We start from the raw sequence: 19,050 nt of genomic DNA, 5'->3' as shown, positions 1-19,050 counted from the left end.
TCGTCTGTGATGGGATCCCAGACCACGAGGACGTCCTCCTCCAGAACATACCTTTGGATGAGGACATGAAGCTAGGGCGGGCGTCCAGCGTGCCCTAGTGAAAGCGGCCAGCAAGTGACGGGCAGAAGGCGGTTGTGGGCACGAAGCTGGTGTTGCAGAGGAATCCCAGCATTGGGGGCGTGCGGTGGAGCTCGTGGAACCTACGGCGGAAGCGGGGGGGGGGGGGCGGAGATGAGGCGGCACCATTGCTTGCAGATGACGACGGTGCGGAAGAGGCTCGCCGGTTCGCCGGGCGGGAAGCGGAGGAGGATCTCCTCCGTTAGGGCAGCCGGCGGGAGCGGCGGCGGCCGGGGTGGGGTAGGCGCGGTGGTGGAGCCATGGTGGGGGTGGGCTGGTGGCGGCTCGAAGGTTTCGTTGGGGACGACTGCTAGCTTTTTTTTTAGAGAGGGGACGGCTGCTAGCTGAAGCGAGGAGAAGTGGAAGAGAAGAAGGCCTGCCAATTAGGCCCAAGGCCCAAATTATCCAAAGGTTGAGGAGCGATTCTCACTGACAACTTGGGCCTTGGATCAGTTCGCAGTCGCACCTCCGGCCCCCCGCGCTGCCCAGATTCCGCCGCCGCCTTCGCCCCCTCGGCCCTCACCGGCGACCGCCTCGCGACTGCGGCGTGCCGCTGCCCTGCTCCCTTACTGCGACGGCCAAGCGCGGCGGGGGCACTGCCGTGGTGCGCTGCGCCCGCCAACCGTTCGACGGGATGCGGATGCGCACCCCCTGCCGTGGCCAGCCTGGCGCTCACTGGCCACGTCGATACGGGAAAGGGGACGATGGTGCGGGCGCACGATGGTTCCAAGGCTTCGCCGCAGAGGATTCATGCCAGTTTGACCTCCATGGCGTGCGGCTCAGAGAGGCAGTTCGTCAGCATTATTATTATATCAATCCATCAGGTAATGCCTTGGCCAAAATCATTGCAAGGTTCATACATCGATTTTAGCTCTGAGAATGAATGACACCTGTTTCGTTGCATATTGTTTTCGCGTGAACACGAGGGTGAGCCGACGGAAATTGGCTGGTGCACTCCATCTCTTGGTCTCTCCATGCCAGGAACAGGTTTGCTGCTTTGCATCCTGTCTCTTCATGTGTATCTAGATTGCAGCAATATTTATTCTTGTAATTTGGTTGCCATCTCTCTCCCACTCAGATGGTGTTGGAGTTGGTTAAAGAAAATGTCAACTTGCTTTCATAAAACACGAAATCAGCATATTTGAGATGGAAGAAAGTATGGATATTTGCAACTGATGTGTAATCTGAATGTCTTTTGCAACTTTGTATGAATGCCTTTTGCCTGCAGAAAATAGTTATGATGATCTGTCTGTATGTTTAAGAGCAAACATGTGTAAATGTTCACTGAAATGAGATTATCACAAACTCTTTTGCAAACATGACATGATCATTTTGCAACAATCTATACATCCAGTCATTCATTTTGACAATTCAGTGGTCACAACCTCAAATGTTTACTCACAATATCACTTTACAATCCCATCTATCCACTCTGCTATTGAACTGCCAACAGTCAACTCCGCTATTTACGCGAGACACACTCTGAACATTTGAACAGCCTGGAACACACTCTGAATATTTCAACAGCCTGACGAGTAGAACCGCAGAGTCAAGACTGCCCTTCCCTTGGAGTCCAGAAGCACCTGGAAGAGGATGGTGAGGCATGCGAGCGAGGCATCCAGCAACCGGCGATGCTTACGATTTGGAGCCTCAGATGACTTGCTTCCCCCATCATTCGAGCATCGTCTGGTTGGTCGGAGCGGGAGCATGGCGTGGACCAATGGGAGCACTCAGGGGCGAAGCACGGCGCGGCACACGGCGACGCGACACTAGAATATGGTTGCACGAATATAACTTATATATGTTCATTGGATTAAAAAAATGAAAACTTTTTTTTGCTTTACTACAAACATCAAACTTTCTATGATTTTGGAAACATATATATAGGGGAGTAGGTGAAGCTTGGGAAATCTAAATCATCAATTTTGTAACTACGTAAGGGAACAGTTTTTTGACATTGGAATATAGGATAGTAGACAAATAACAGATCTGTGTAAGTGAATGCATCATAACTTCTGCACATATCATTCAAATGCAGGGTATTGTGGCCACGGGTCTTGCCTGGTCCCTTAAGATTTGGTGCATAAATAAGGGAGGCCCGCTGTTCATTGCTGTCTTCCAACCACTGCAGACTGTCATGGTAGCCATCTTGGCAGCAATTTTCCTTGGTGATCAACTCTATACTGGAGGGTAAAGAATTTTGAACTTGAACACTTCAAATTGGATTGCTGAACAATTGAATGTATTGGTAATTAACTGTAATCCTTTTCGTAATTTCACACAGTGTTATAGGCGCGGCGATCATAGTGATTGGCTTGTATTCTGTGCTGTGGACTAAAACATGGAGAAGAAAGGCGCTTGTGACCTGGAAACTGAAACAAGGTTAGCAAGGCATTGAAGGGACCGTGGACGCCTAAGAGGAGAGGTTGAATTAGGCGACTTATAAAATCTAACTCCAAAACTATGGCCTCTTTTTCTTCCTCTAGCAAAACATATGCAAAAGATAATCTATCTAGATATGCAACTACGGTTTTGCTAGTGTGTTGCTATCTCTACTGCAAATGATAATAATAAGATCAATGTAACTGCGGAAGCTTAAAGAGCAAGGTAGAGATATGCAAACTCCCGTCGACGACTCCGGTATTTTTACTGAGGTATCGAGAAGCGCGCAAGCTTCCCCCTAGTCCTCGTTGGAGCCCCTCGCAAGGAATCCCTCGCAAAGGCCAAGCTCCCGGTCGGGTAACTCCGTAGATAGCCTCGGGCCTTCCCCACGCGCAAGTGGGTCTCCGATGTGCCTTCCGGCAAGCCTCTCCCGGATGCTCCCCGCCGTCTTCACTATCAAGCTTCCGGCTGAAACGCCGCGGGCCTTGTTCCCTTCGGTACACGGTGGCGACCGCACCACAAACGCGGTTGGTGCGATCTCGCAAGACTTCAAGCCCCTCCGATGTACAACTTTTGTGCTCGCAAGCACGGGGTGGCAAGAGGTATGCAAACCTCACTAAACACTAGGCATACACCTAGAGCAAGCGCATAAGCGGTGGTCTAATCAACCTAAGCACTTCGCAAAGCATTTATGCTAATCACCTAATAAAACACTAAGCACTATACAAGTGGAGATCACTAAAATGGTGTATCAACACCCTTGGTATGTTTCCTCAGCTCCACTGTACTCAAATGGCCGGTTGGGGGTTGTATTTATCAGCCCCACTGAGAAAGTAGCCGTTGGGGTCGAATTCCCGTAAATCTGCTACTGACCGGACGCTGAATCATCCTGACCGGACGTGTCCGGTCGTCCCGACCGTTGCAGCCGCGAACTGCCGATCGGACGCTGCCAGCATCTGGTCGCCTACCATCGGACGCGTTCGGTCGCAGTTTCGTGCGCCTGAAACCTCTCTGTACTCGATCGGACGCTGCGTTTCTACGTCCGATCGGTTGCCGCCAGCGTCCGGTCCTCGTGTCCGGTCGCCTGTCTGCCGAGCCACCGGTCCAGCGTCCGGTCGCGCTTCCAGCGTTCGGTCGCCTCTGCGAGCTCGTTTCTTCGCGATCTTGTGTACGGCTTGGTTCCTATCTTCATGCTTGGATTTTGCTTGATATCTTGGGTCTTCACTTGTGCTTCTAAAGTCTTGCTTGAGGTGTTGATAATCGGATCATCACGTCGCATTCGTCCAAGTCACGTCTTGCACCCTATTGGACTACAAAACAAACACTTATAAATTCATTAGTCCAATTTGGTTGTGTTGGTCATCAAACACCAAAATTCAAAGTAAATGGGCCAAGGGTCTATTTTCCTTACAATCTCCCCCTTTTTGGTGATTGATGACAACACGACCAAAGCAAGCAAATAATAAAAATTTTGAATTTAAAAACTATATACTTGCTAGGATGCAATACAAGGGGCAAGGTTATATGATTCTAAGAGATACTACTTGAAAGACTATGATACCAATTGAAGACCTAACTTGCCCTTGCAAATGTCCCCATGTGGCATTATGGATTAAAGTCTTGCTTCCTATAAATTCTCCTCATTACTTAGACTAATCTATAATCCACTATCCTCCCTTTCTCGGACCATTACCATTCGTAGACATTAACTTAATGCTTAATGCTTGCCTTTGGTCCTCCAAATTCTCCCCCTTTGGCATCAAACACCGAAAAGGAAGATATTAGTAGCACAAGGGAGGGTCAAATTCCATGATCCTTTGTGTATAGAGTGAAATGGATCACAAAATTTGACTCTCACATTATATAGACTAAGCTCCCCCTAAAAGTATGCATACATATTGTAGAAAGCAAAGCATATGCATAATTAGCAATTTATTGCACAAGAGAGTTTAATCTATATAATGCATGGAGAAAGCATATAAAAAGAAATGTAATCAACATGATGATGCCAATTGAAGAATGATGCTTAACTCCGAGGACACCAGTTTCCTTACAATGAGACTACTACACAAGTGATAGGTTTGAAAAATTGATACCATTTGAAAAAGTGTTAGTCTCAAAGCATCCAAGTTGTAGAAATACTCCCCCTAAATATGTGCACATAAATGTAGAATACTTTGTAGAAATCATGCACATTGATTTTAGAATCAAAAATACCACTTGAAAGATGACATCTCATAAATGTGAGAATCATTTTCAAAGAGATATCCGGGAGAGATTATCTATAATTTGGACTTTGGCACATATTAGATGAACAAAAGTAAGACAAGCTATGTGTCGTGCTTCTAAACAATTTTAAACCATGTAGGTTTGCTCCAAGGGTTGATAATGTAACCGAGCAAGCCTACCATATGATGTACCTATTGAATGCATGACAAAAGATTTAAGCAAGTAAACGCAAACATAGGTATTAAAGATAACTAGATGCTTTAAGAGTATATCAATTGAAGGACAAAACCAATTGTAATGAATACTAATTGAAAGTAATGACGTCTAGTTACCTAACATGGGAAAGGGAATTTAGGTCCATAGTATTCACTTACCTACTTGGCAATGACTTTGTCCATCAAGATGCACCCCATGAAATGCACTCATACTTTGCCAAGTCTCCAAATTCCCAAAAAGTCCGATGAACTTCTCACTTCCCTTTCGGGATCCAAACCTTCTTGGTGCTTGTCGGGGACCTGATACCAAGGTACCCCAGGAGGTGAAACCAATAACCACCAAATGTAAAAAACTTCTGGACGCATAAGGGCACCACGTCATCCCTTGTTCGAGTGACAGGAGTTCGGTTCCGCCTCGCCCGACACCTTCGGGACGGGGTCGGTCTCGCCCGAGGGCCGAGGGATAAACTCCGTCTCGCCCGACGCCTTGAGGACGGGCTCGGTCTCGCCCGAGGGCTGAGGGATGAGTTCCGTCTCGCCCGATCCCAGAGGGGTGGGGTCAGCCTCACCCGACGCCTTTGTGGGATAACCCTGCCTCGCCCCAAAGGCTCAAGGCTAATCTCCGTCTCGCCCAACGCCTATAGGGCGGGCTCGGTCTCGCCCGAAGGCTAAGGGATAGATTCCGCCTCGCCCGACCCCGGAGGGATAGGGTTAGTCTTGCCCAAGAGATAGGGATTGGCCTCCGTCTCACCCGACGGCCCAGAACGAGCCTCGCCCTGATCGATATCTATCCCTCGTAATGATGGGTACAGGACGAGACAAGACGTTTAGGTCAACCATGGCTCCGACGACCATACCCTGCGCCCTGACAGGAAGAGAACTGCCAGGGAACGACAGGACTGATGCTTTAGACCCTTCCGGGCGCCGCAGAGCCCAAAAGGTATTACAGGCGCGTGCACCTCACTCTGTAGAGTTGTAGGCGCCGCCTTCAGCCCTGGGACACGGAACCCAACGAAGATATACGACAACCGCTACGCTCCAAGAACGGATTTGCTATCCCCACGAACGACGGATACTCCGTCACCGCACTGTGGACCCGAGGGAGCGGGGGGCCCTCTTCCCGACCCCTCAGGTCCCCCTAGTCAGAGAGCCTTGGCCACGGCGCTACACCGGACCCCGACCCCGAATTCTGCCAACAAGAATCATGGGAACAAGAAGGCGTGTGGAGCAAGGTTGGGGGGAGGCTCCTAAGTCAAAACCACTGTACTACAACCCATACCCTGGGGCAGCATGCTGTGACTAATCAGACATCCTACAGAGACATCGACAGTATCGTAAGCACTTATCTTCCTTCGCACTCATCAGGATGAAGGACCTGATCGGATAGATGTAAGCCACAAGACTAAGTAGAATACGCATCCTGGAGTCCTCACCTTTGTAAAGCCAGCCCCTTCATCTATAAAAGGGGAGGCGCATCCTCCATCAAAGGGACGGAAAAACGATAGTACGTACTCATACACACATTCAAGCAGCTACGAAGCTCTTGACCACCTTTGAATCCTTCGATCAGAGACTTGGGACCAGTCCCTCTCTCAGCAGTTTGTATCCCTTACAACAGACCGTTCACGGTGCTAATAACACAAGCAGCAACAAACTGGATGTAGGGACGTTCCGCCCGAACCAGTATAAATTCTGTGTCCTTTAGCGCACCATCCGAGCCTAACGTGCATTACTATAAATTCACTTGCCGGTGCTTGTACGAAACACCAACAGTTGGCGCGCCAGGTAGGGGCTTTGCGCGTTCCAAATCAGGTCTCGGATGACCACCCACGCAATCACCTGGGCCCCGGGCGCACACGTGCGTTTCGGTGACCTGGATTTCATCATCACACTAGAAGGAGAGCTGGCACTGACTCACTCGGCCGCCCCATCTCCCCCTTCCATCAACCTCAGCCGTCTCAGGCTTGAGGGTCCACCGGGCAACTCCCGGGAAGACTCATCACCCAAGGAGGCCTCTCACAACGCCACCATGTGTCCGGAAGGGTCCGTATGGAGCGCCCCGACAGTGTTTCCGTTCGGTCTCCGCAACGTTGCGGCAACCGCTGGCCGTCTTCTGGTGCTACGTGTGGTTCAACCACCCACGGACATCGAGTTCGTGGGGGCGATTGAGCGGGATACGGAGACCCTCTACGAGCTCCTCAACGAGGAGCCTGTATCGCTCTCCAGCTCGGATTCTAGCAGGGGGAGCCACCACCCTTCCTGAGAATGCTACATGACGCAGACCCCTGAGGGTCACATCGAAAGCGCCTCCAGGGAAGAGGCCACCCCTACAAACAATCCTGAGAGCAGATCCAGGGAAGAGGGGACAGCCCCATCTCACCTGAAGATGGAGCAGCTAAGGGCTCATCAGCAAGAGATCAATGAGGCCGGGCAAGGGCTCGCACGGGAATACGCGGACATCAATCGTGAGATTGAACGCCGCAAAGACGGGGGGCGCACGCGCGCCACAGCCCGCACCGTACATCAAAGGATCCTCACCGACGATGGGGTCTTTCCTCACTTTGCTCGAGCCAGCCAGAACATCGCCGCAGCGACTGCCTTGCTGCATGGTCTCCCGGAGGCCGCGACGTCCGAGGATCGGCGCGCTTATCGGGAGATTCGCACGTTGCTCAAGCGTGCAGCCGCGCAGCAGGCGGAAAGTTCGTTGTCTCGACGACGCGAACCCGACACCAGCCAGCGTGCACCTTCAGTGCGCCCCACCAAGGACGCATCCGTACACCAAACACCGCCAGCCGGCGGGCAGCCCTCCGTCGTCCCTATACATCAACGCCTCGGCCGTGGCCGCGACATACGCAACATCATCGACGCCCGGAGGCGTGCTCACGGCAACGAGGGAGAAGCAGCGTGCCGCGGCTACCATCCCCGATGTGGCGGGCGCTACGACAGCAACGAGGACCGAAGCCTGAGCCCCGTTCTGCCAGGCCCTCAGGCCTTTGGCCGGCACATCCTCAACGCTGCGTTCCCTCTAAGGTATCGACCGCCTACGAACATTCCTAAATATTCTGGCGAAACAAATCCCGGGCTTTGGCTCGAAGACTATTGGCTTGCATGTCAGGCCGGTGGTGCGAGTGACGATAATTTTATTATTCGCAATCTCCCGCTGTTCTTGGCCGACTCGGCGCGAGCATGGCTGGAGCACCTACCGTCCAATGCCATTCAGAGTTGGGTGGATCTGACTGAGATCTTCGTGGGTAATTTCCAGGGCACGTACAAACGCCCTGGAAACCCATGGGACCTCAAGAATTGCCGTCAGAAGGCCAATGAAACCCTCCGCGGGTACATCCGGCGCTTCTCCCGACAGTGCAACGAGCTCCCGAACGTCGCCGACGCCGACGTGATAGGAGCCTTTCTGTCCGGAACAACCTGCGAATCCCTGGTCCACAAGCTAGGACGCAGGGGCCCGTGAACTACCAAGGAACTTCTGGACATCGCCACCAGTCACGCCTCTGGAGAGGAGGCAGTCGGAGCCATCTTTGATCGCTCCGACGGAAAGACAAGGCGGGACGAGGACGCCAGCGAAGGCGCCTCCAACCGTCCTGCCAAAGGGAAAAATAAGAAGCAACGGCGCGACAACTCGCTCGCGACCGCTGCCGACCGCAAAGGTGGCCGGAAGCCCGCGGAGGGCACTCCGAACCACTTCGAAAAAATGCTCGAGGGGCCATGCCCAAACCACGCCTTTCCGGCCAAGCACCTATACAAGGAATGCGGCCTTATGCGCAAGTACTTGGCTGGGGGTCTGAACAAGCAGGAGCAGGGGAAGGAGCCTGTTCCCACCACTAACGACACGGAGGAGAAGGACGACACCTTCCCAACTCCGACCGGTGCCCTCATGATCTTCGGAGGATCAACGGCCTACGACTCCAGGCGCCGCCAGAAAGTCGCACGTCGAGAGGTCTATACCGCTGGACCGGCTATGCCAGCTTATCTCCGGTGGTCGGAATCCGCCATAACCTTCGACCGGACCGACCATCCGGATACCATCCCACACCCGGGAAGGTATCCACTTGTCGTCGACCCGATCGTTGGTCCAAAGCGGCTCACCAAGGTACTGATGGATGGGGGCAGCGGCCTCAACATCATGTACGCCAAGACGCTCGACGAAATGGGCGTCGACCGAACGCGCCTCCGCCCCGTCCGAGCACCTTTCCATGGCGTCGTGCCAGGAAGGCAAGCCGTGCCGCTAGGACAGATTGACCTGCCCGTCACTTTTGGGGATCAATCCAATTACTGGACTGAGACCCTCACCTTCGATGTAGTGGGGTTCCCGGGGACCTTCCACGCCATTCTGGGGCGACCATGTTACGCGAAGTTCATGGCCGTACCCAATTACACGTACCTGAAACTGAAGATGTCGGGCCCCCGTGGGGTCATCACCATCGGCACCTCCTTCCAGCGCGCTTACGAGTGCGAGGTCGAATGCTGCGGACACACATCCACGGTCATCGCATCCGAAGAGCTCGTCACCCTCAGGGAGGAGGTCATTGAAGGAACACCCGACGCAAAGAAGTCGTCGGGATCGTTCGAATCAGCAGAGGGCTCCAGGGACGTCCTCTTGGATCCCAGTTGCTCCGAGGGCAAAAAAGTCCGAATCGGGACCGCGCTCTCCTCCGCATAGGAAAGCGCGCTCGTCGACTTCCTCCGCGCCAATAAGGACATCTTTGCGTGGAAACCCTCGGATATGCCAGGTATCCCGAGGGAGGTCGCCGAGCATACTCTCCAGATCCTCCCGGGCTCCAAGCCGGTGAAACAACGCCTGCGCCGCTTCGACGAGGAGAAACACAGGGCCATCGGCGAGGAGATAGCCAAACTACTGGCCGCAGGATTCATCAAGGAAGTATACCACCCAGAGTGGTTAGCAAATCCTGTACTTGTTCGGAAAAAGAGCGGGAAATGGAGAATGTGTGTTGATTATACTGGCCTCAACAAAGCGTGTCCAAAGGATCCATTTCCTTTACCACGAATAGACCAAATAGTCGATTCCACCTCGGGGTGCGAAACCCTCTATTTCCTGGACGCATACTCAGGCTACCATCAGATCGCGATGAGAGAGTCCGACCAGCTCGCGACATCTTTTATCACGCCCTTTGGATCATTTTGCTACGTTTCAATGCCATTTGGTTTGAAGAACGCTAGGGCAACGTACCAGCGCTGTATGCTTAGTTGCTTCGGAGATCTCATCGGGCGAACCGTTGAGGCCTATGTCGACGACATCATAGTCAAATCCAAGCAGGCTGACCACCTTGTCGCCGACCTTGAACGAACCTTTGCGAAACTCCGGGCGAACGGCATCAAGCTCAATCCCGAAAAATGTGTTTTCGGGGTCCCGAGGGGCATGCTGCTCGGTTTTATCGTCTCCGAGCGTGGCATCGAAGCCAACCCAGAGAAGATATCAGCCATCACGAGGATGGGCCCGATCCAAAACATAAAGGGGGTTCAGCGGATCACCGGGTGCCTTGCCGCTCTCAGTCGATTCATTTCACGCCTCGGCGAACGAGGACTCCCCCTTTATCGACTCCTGAAGAAAATTGACCGCTTCGAGTGGACAGCCGAGGCTCAGGAAGCACTTGACATGGTTAAACGATTCTTAACTAAGCCGCCGGTCCTAGTTCCTCCATGCGATGGAGAATCTCTCCTACTATATATCTCGGCCACCACCCAAGTGGTTAGCTCCGCCTTAATAGTAGAGCGAGAAGAAGAGGGGCACGCCTTCAAGGTGCAGCGCCCTGTATATTTCATCAGCGAGGTGTTATCCGACTCCAAAACCCGCTACTCCCAGATCCAGAAACTCCTCTACGCCGTCCTCATCACCAAAAGGAAGCTACGCCACTACTTCGAGTCACACCCCGTGACAGTAGTGACGTCGTTCCCCCTCGGTGAGGTCGTTCGTAGCCATGACGCTACGGGAAGAACCGCAAAGTGGGTGCTCGAGCTGATGGATCAGGGCATTTCTTATGTCCCCCGAACGACGATCAAATCTCAGGCACTGGCTGACTTCATCGCGGAATGGACCGAGGTCCAGATGCCACCAGCAGCCGTCGATCAAGAGTACTGGATAATGTACTTCGACGGATCGCTGATGAAGAGGGGCGCCGGAGCAGGACTAGTCTTTGTATCCCCCCTCGGGGTCCACATGAGGTACATGGTTCGGCTTCATTTTCCCTCATCAAACAATACTGCAGAATACGAAGCGCTCATCAACGGCCTACGAATCGCCATCGAGCTGGGCATCCGACGCCTTGACGTCAGGGGCGACTCTCAGCTGGTCGTCAACCAGGTCATGAAAGAGTCAGGCTGCCACGATACCAAGATGGAGGCATACTGTCAAGAGGTCCAATGTCTGGAGGACAAGTTCGACGGCCTCGAACTCAATCATATCCCCAGGCGCCTCAACGAAGCGGCCGACACGCTCGCAAAAGCGGCATCCAGCCAAGAGCCGGTTCCAACAGGCGTCTTTGCCAGTGATCAACACAAACCCTCGGTACGCTACGCGGGGTCGGAATAGGCCGACGATGGCCCTTCTAGTCCGACCCCCAAGGCCGATCCGCCAACTGTTCCTCCCGACCCTGAGGTCATGGAGCTTGAAGAAAACCCAGCAATGGAGTCCGAACCTCCCAATGACTGGAGAACGCTTTACATCGACTATCTCCTCCATGACGTACTACCAACCAACAAGACAGAAGCCCGACGGCTCGCGCGACGCGCCAAATCCTTCGTTCTTGTAGAGGGCGAACTCTACAAACGAAGTCACATCGGAATTCTTCAGCTTTGCATCCCTGGCGAACAGGGAAAACTCCTACTGAGCGACATCCACGGTGGGGCATGCAGACACCATGCCGCACCAAGAACCCTGGTTGGGAAGGCATTCCGATAGGGTTTCTATTGGCCCACCGCAGTAGCCGATGCCGAGCAAATTGTACGCACCTGCGAAGGGTGCCAATACTACGCTCGGCAAACACACCTCCCAGCCCAGGCTCTCCAGACGATCCCCATCACGTGGCCCTTCGCGGTCTGGGGGCTTGACCTGGTTGGGCCACTTAAAAAAGCACCCGGAGGCTTTACCCACCTGCTTGTCACCATAGATAAGTTCACAAAATGGATCGAAGCTCGGCCAATATCCACAATCAAATCCGAGCAAGCTGTGCTGTTCTTTCTCGACATCATCCATCGCTTTGGAGTACCGAACTCCATCATCACAGACAACGGCACGCAGTTCACCGGTAGGAAATTTGTACGTTTCTGTGACGAACAACACATCCGAATCGATTGGGCAGCCGTCGCGCACCCCCGGACGAACGGACAGGTCGAGCGCGCAAACGGCATGCTCCTTCAAGGCCTCAAACCCAGAATTTTCAACCGGTTGAACAAATTCGGCGCACGTTGGCTCGCTGAGCTCCCGGCTGTGCTCTGGAGCCTAAGGACGACTCCTAGCCGGGCCACCGGCTACACACCCTTTTTCATGATCTACGGCTCCGAGGCCGTTCTCCCGACGGACCTCGACTATGGAGTGCCAAGAATCAGAGCATATGACGAACAGGGAGCCGAGGCATCTCACCAAGACGCCATGGACCAGCTGGATGAGGCCCGCGACATCGCCCTCCTCCGTTCAGCCAAGTACCAACAAGCGTTACGGCGGTACCACAGCCGACGGGTGCGGGGTCGAGCCTTCAACGTCGGAGACCTCGTCCTCCGCCTTGTGCAGAGCAACAAGGATCGCCACAAACTCTCCCCGCCCTGGGAAGGGCCCTACATCATCGTGGAAAAACTTCGCCCAGGCGCCTACCGGTTGAAAACCATCAAAGGAGAGGTCTTCACCAACACCTGGAACATTGAGCAGCTACGTCGTTTCTATCCTTAAAATAATCTTACACTTTTCTTTATCAGTTTTTGTCTTAACAGAACCCCGATTCTTAGTGATCCCCGACCCCTACAAATCGCGAGGGGTCAGACCTCACTCGGGGGCTGGCATGTGATCGTGACATATGTTATGTGTAATAAAAGTATCGCGATTGCAAAAAAATCCCTGTGTTATACTTACAAACATTCTATAAGTTTTCCATTCGCCTCGTAAATGAGTCTCAAGGGCTAAAACCTTGGGAACCAATTCTGAATACAACTGGTAGGACTGCGAGACACCCACGCCCCAGCGGCTGCAACCTCTTTGCTCACCAGTTCAGTCAGAATTAGTTTGCCCACGTTCCTAGCTTCCTATGACTTAGACCATGAGGAGAGTTGGAAAGCGCTAAAATGACTTGCCACAAGTCAAAGGATGTAATTTTGTTCATTTTTTGCACGAATTCACCACTTACAAAGCGATGTCATTACAAAAAAGTAACAATATACTCCGAAGACTGTTTACTCGGGGGCTTCCCCACAACGTTATTTCATTACAGTCTCGGCTCAGCTCTACCACAAGTGCTACTACGATCGCCGTACCACGCTCTCCATCGGTGACGTCGAGGGCATGTACACGGGCCAGTTCGTCCACTACGGCCGCTGTGCCACGCTCTCCATCGGCGACGTCGAGGGCATGTACACGGGCCAGTTCGTCCACTGCGGCCGCCGTGTCACGCTCTCCATCAGCGACGTCGAGGGCATGTACATGGGCCAGCTCGTCTACTGCGGGTGCCGTACCACGCTCTCCATCGGCGACATCTTCGCTGGACCCTCGAAGGCGCCACCATCTATGACGCCTCCGCCGGAGCGTCCGGGGACTACGCCATCGTCGTCAGCCGCAACCCCGGCAGCAACGCCACCATCATGGCGTCTGGGGACTACGCCATCATCCCCAGCCATAACCCTGACAACGGCGTAGGGGTAGGAAACGCCTCCAGCCAAGGGAGGAGCGCAGCGAACGACGGCGCAGTCAACGACGTACGACACCCACCGACGCCTTTTCTCCTTCAGCAGCAGCGACTCCTCACCAAGGGCCGCGCGTACCATCTCATCTATGTTGGATAAACTCTGGCTCGACATCACGCACCAGATTCACGAGCAAGGTTGTAAGTTCTCTATCTCTCTCTCGGGCATTACTCTTCCTCACTCAGGAACCACCGCGATGCACGGATGCGTTTGGCGGAAAGGAAGAAGAAGGGGAGATAGCGGCTCGGAGGCAGAAGGGGAGGTGGGATGAGAACTCCTCTCCCCCTCCCTATTTAAAGAGGAGGCGCAGTAACTAAGGAAAGGCGAAAGGGACGCGCCAGAGGTGACGGGACGAACCCCGGTCTACGAAGCGTCCCTCTTTGGTCAAACTGAACACTGCCTGGGTACGGCCCGCCACTGACCCGCTCCGGACACGGCGATTAAGGCGCCCACATAGGCAGACAACTTTTTCGCCTCCCCATGCAGGACCACGGACGACTCGATGACGGGACCCTTCAGACCTCCTGGGTCGACCGTTCGGCCCAGAAGACACGATGAACGAACGACCAAAGAAAGATAAGCCTCTCAGCTTTCACATTTTGTGCGTTAAAATTTGTTCGCAAGATTCCGACCCCGTCAAAAAGCAGGGGCGCGAACATCACTCGGGGGCTGTCGAGGATGACTACCAATCCAGACATCCTCTTCACCCGACCCCTCCGTACGCTTGAAACTAAGGGCACGATATATAAGCACAGAGCTTTGAGTAAAACTGGACGAACTAGCAAACTCTACGCCTCGGGAGCTATGATGTTTCTGTTCACCAGAAAGATCACGCTCAAACGCCTCTCGCGTCTCTAGTTTTGACGTCCGCCTTTCCCAAAGAAGGGATCGGAGGGATCCGCCTACAGCTGTCAGGTTGCCCAAGTTAATCGAACAGCTCGGATCGTCACCGAGACACAAAAACAAAGAATAGCAATTCTTACGCAGGTTTTTCCAACCTCGTCACAAACGTCAGGGCTCGAACCCATCTGGAAGGAGCTTTTCCGCCACTCATACCACCAAGGTAACGTTACCGCTTTTATTTTCAATTAAATCTTGCATTCGAAACATTTCATATGCAAAAAATTGCATCCCAATGATTCATGTCGCATCACGAAACGGCTGTCGCCTTATCCGATATAGGCAACCACAGGCTGAGGTTCGAAGGTCGGCCCGCGAAGGGCTCGAGGCCGCCTCACGCCGAACAGGGCCAGGGAGAGATAACCAAGACAAGCCCCAGCGGCCTTGCCCAATCCCGCTCAGAAGCAAACCGGGACGTCTCGACCTTCTCTCGTTCGATTCTAACCTCGAGCCAAACCCACAGAATCTCCATCGAGGAGAGGCCATCGGGCCCCCTGAGCTTATCGAACGACTCAGGCATCTGCCGGGAGGCGGGTTAAGAAGTTGTGGAGTGCCACCAGAGGGCTCTGCCGATCCCATCAGCAAATGATGGACCTGGATTCCACATGAACATACCCGTTAGCGAGCTCGTTGAGCACGGTACTCAAGCCGTCGAGGCAAGTGTCGTTCACTCAGCCCCTCCGATTGCGAAAACCGAGGACGGGGTAACACGCAAATAACGGCCGACCCCCATCAGACCCTAACAAGGCTCGAGGGCTCGGGCCAAACAATGCAGGAGCAAAGGCCCCACCTTGCCGAGCCCATAGAGTCCCCAGTTGGGATTTCTGTTGGAAGGCAGGGCAGGGATTATTGTGAGGACATCCATTGTCACCAAAACCACGATTCCGGTCTCCAGTAACACCCGACCCCAGGCAGGTGCGGGGGTCGGACCTTACTCGGGGGCTGTTAAGGTACGGCTACCTCCTCAATCTCCTCACATTATAATCAGCGGCATAATTCAGGGGAACATAGGGGAACATATTGGTAAGACCGTAAAAAATCAAATTGCAAAAAATCAAACAAAATGAAATTAAGACGCAAAAGCACGAAAGGCGTCCAGACTCGAAAAATACCGACACTTGTCCACATATTACATATAAGCTATTCTCAAAATTGTTCGACTAATTACTCTCGCGAAGGGAGAACCATTTCTTTCAGACTGTCTGCCAGGTTCTTCGCAAGAGGAGCGACCATCTTCTCCATTTCCTCCAGCTCTTCATCCTCGTAGGTGGACGGAAAGCCTTCGCTCATCACCCTCAGGTTTATTTCCTTCTCATAATGGGCGTGGGCGACGGTGAAGGCCTGGGTAATCCCGGCATGAAAGGCACTCTCCTCAAGTTGGCCCACCCAAGCCGTGATACCTCCGACACAAGCCGCGAGCGGGCTGGTCTCCACAGGCTCTATCACATTCAGGGCGTTAAGGACCACCCCGACCGCAGCTTGTAGAAGATCATGCTCATTGCTCTCCGCCTGAAGGGCCCTGCACGTATAGGCAGCCTCTTTCTCCAGCTTGGCGGCGATGTTCTCGGCACTCAACTTTCCTTTCACCGCGTCATCAAGCTCCGCCCGGAGAGAGCGGACCACCTCGACGTCCTCATCCACCTTCTGCTGGAGGGCTGTGGCCCTACTCTCGGCCTTCTGCCGGAGGTCCCGCTCCATCTCCAGCTCCTTCAGGATTTCGCTGGCCTTCTCATTAGCCGCAGCATTCCTCTGCAGCAGCTCATCTCGCTCTTTTTGGAGTTTGGCAATCTCCTCTCTATCCAGCTTGGACCTCACCGACAGGTCCTCGAACATCCCGTGCGCCTCCTCCGCATCCTGACGCGCCTGGGCCTCCCGCTCCTGGACGATGGCAAGCTGGGCGGCCATGTTTGCTCGCAGCCGGGCCTCCTCGGAGAGGTGATCCCGCTCTGCCTTCTGCTCGCGGAGGAATTGGGATTTTTTCCGGCTACGAGCAACAAGAATCTGAAGAAGAAGACTGATATCAGAAACGCGAGAACCCACAAACACACGAAGAAAGAAAAAAGAAAGTCCAGAGAATACCTGAGAGGTAGGGATAATGATCTCACGAAGGGCTCCTCTGGCCTGGTCCAGGGCGTTCAGCATGGTCGAAATCCCGATGTCAAGACCCTCTCGCTCCATACTCTCGGAATGATCATCGAGCGAGAAAAGAGCCGACGTCGGGTCCTGAGCAGCCATCCACTGGAGCGGCGGCTCCCCCGCGCAGGGGAGCGGCTTCCTCCCGACAAAGGGGCCGGTGGCGGCTCCCTCCTGACCCTGTGCGGCACCACCGTAGCACTCAAGGACCCTCCGGCTGGACCCTCCTCTGTCTGGACCGCTTCGGGCGCCACGGGCGGATCCACATGGGCACCTGGCGGCGCGGGTTGCACCACGCCCTCGGGTGCCACCACGACCGCGCCTGGCTGATCTTGGCTCGGCGCAGTCACGATCACCGGTGGCACACGATCCTCGGGCGGCTCTTCCACGCCCGCCACGGAAGAAGCCACTCGCTCAGTATCCTCTGCGGGCATGGGAGCCACCATGGACGCTGTCGGTTCGGCCAACGCGGCCCCAACGTCGGCACCACCCCTGCCCGAAACAGGGGTAACTCCAGGCAACGCTGTCTGTCCCGCTTGAAGGGCGAGACTCTTCTTGGGTGCCAGCCCCAGGGGGTGACCCGTCCGCAAGAACCTACACAAAGGTAATAACCGTTAAGTCAAAATAAAAATGAAAAAGAGAAGAAAACAGAGGAGTCAAGAGCTTACGTTGACGTCCTCGGCCGGCGGAAGCGTTTTGGGGACGGATCCCCAGACCCCTGCCCTGACTCGTCCGGGCGGGACCGTTTCATGCCTGCCCCCTGCTCTGGGGCAGGGGGGTTCGTCTCGTCGGGCGCGGCGCCGGAGTCACTCCCCCCCATCGTCTTGTCGGGCGCGGCTCCGGAGCCGTCCCCCTCCCTCGTCTCGCGGGGCGCAGCACCGGAGCTGCTCCCCTCCATCACATCACGAGGCGTGGCACCAAAGCCGGGCGCGGCTCCAGTACCACCCCCCTCCACGATCGCCTCAGGGTCGGCGACAGCAAGCCCGACGTCCCCCATCCACCGATCCTAGGCCGGCGCGCCGTGCAAAGCGGCGGACTCGCCGGCCTCCACCTACCTCATTGATTCACTTCCCTCTGCGTGAAAAGCGAAGGGCCCCTGCACGGGTGGGTGGCCACTTGTCAGCGTTTCCTCATCCGCCAGGACGCCCCAATCCACGTCGACGGCTACCTCGTCGTCGTCGTCGTCATCATCATCATCGTCGTCATCCTCACTGCTCACGTCCTCTCCCCGGTCCCGTGCCTCCTGCTTCAGCCGTTTCGCCTTCTTCATCTCCTCCTTTGCTTTCTTGTCCCGCTCGGCCGTGAGTCGATTCGCCGCCGCCACAGCCCTGTCCTTCGGCAGTGGAGCCGGACTATCCTTGAAGACTAGCCCCCTCGGCTAGCCCCAACATCACAAAAGCAAGTATTAAAAAAGGGAGATTCAGGAGAAAGAAAGGAGTGCAGGAGAAGAGGGCTTACGAATTCGAAGAACCTAGGCTCCGGCCGCATTGGGGGATGCCCGGGCACCGGATACACGACGTCAAGGACCATGCCGGCAGAATCCTTCGTCGGCTCCGTCGCCTCCTTGACACGCTGCGCCACTTCTGAATAAGGGAGCGCCTCGTCAACGAGCACCGTCCCCTCGAACGATATCCCTGGCATCATCTGATGCAGGGGAAGCACACGCGCCATCAGTGGCGCCACCCTCCTCACGTGGTAGCCACCGATAATCCCCGACCCCTTTACACCCCGACCCTTCAGGGCATGGAGGGCGGAGAGAAGGTCGGAGATGTGCTTCTTGTCTTTAGCCTGGACGCCCCAGCCCCATGACGCCGGAGCATCCACAATAAGATGTCCGGTGTACTTTGGTAGGGGGGCACTCGCATCATCCCTAACATAAAACCACTGCGAATGCCATCCCTTGTTGGATGTGGCCAGACGCATGTACGGGTAACCCTTCGACCGGGTATGGCGCAGGTGAATGCTGGCACACCCCATCGGCGCGTCTACTTCTTTCCCCCCAATCTTCCTCTTCAACAGACTAACGCTAAAGAAATACCGCCACAGATCAAAATGGGGATCGATCCCCAGGAAACCCTCGCACAGGGCAACAAACGCTGCCATATGCTGTATCCCATTGGGAGTTAGATGCTGCAGCTCTACCTCATAGTAATCT

The 19,050-nt window shown here is 54.4% G+C and overlaps 1 long non-coding RNA gene across 2 annotated transcripts; it reads left to right on the top strand.

Annotated features, from left to right (window-relative positions):
- The first annotated feature begins 875 nt into the window (after positions 1 to 875).
- Positions 876 to 2,508, top strand: LOC136525318 (uncharacterized). 2 transcript variants are annotated; one of them, XR_010776487.1, is made up of 4 exons: positions 876 to 1,104; positions 1,616 to 1,896; positions 2,156 to 2,307; positions 2,402 to 2,508. It is a non-coding gene; the product is annotated as an uncharacterized lncRNA (long non-coding RNA). The 2 variants fall into 2 exon arrangements; XR_010776488.1 differs by having other exon boundaries at positions 2,156 to 2,257; positions 2,402 to 2,442.
- The last annotated feature ends 16,542 nt before the right edge of the window (positions 2,509 to 19,050 follow it).

This window comes from Miscanthus floridulus, chromosome 19, assembly GCF_019320115.1.
Source record: "Miscanthus floridulus cultivar M001 chromosome 19, ASM1932011v1, whole genome shotgun sequence".
Taxonomy (NCBI): Eukaryota; Viridiplantae; Streptophyta; class Magnoliopsida; order Poales; family Poaceae; genus Miscanthus; species Miscanthus floridulus.
Note: the sequence above shows the minus strand (reverse complement) of the source record. Positions and strands in the feature narration are given on the sequence as shown.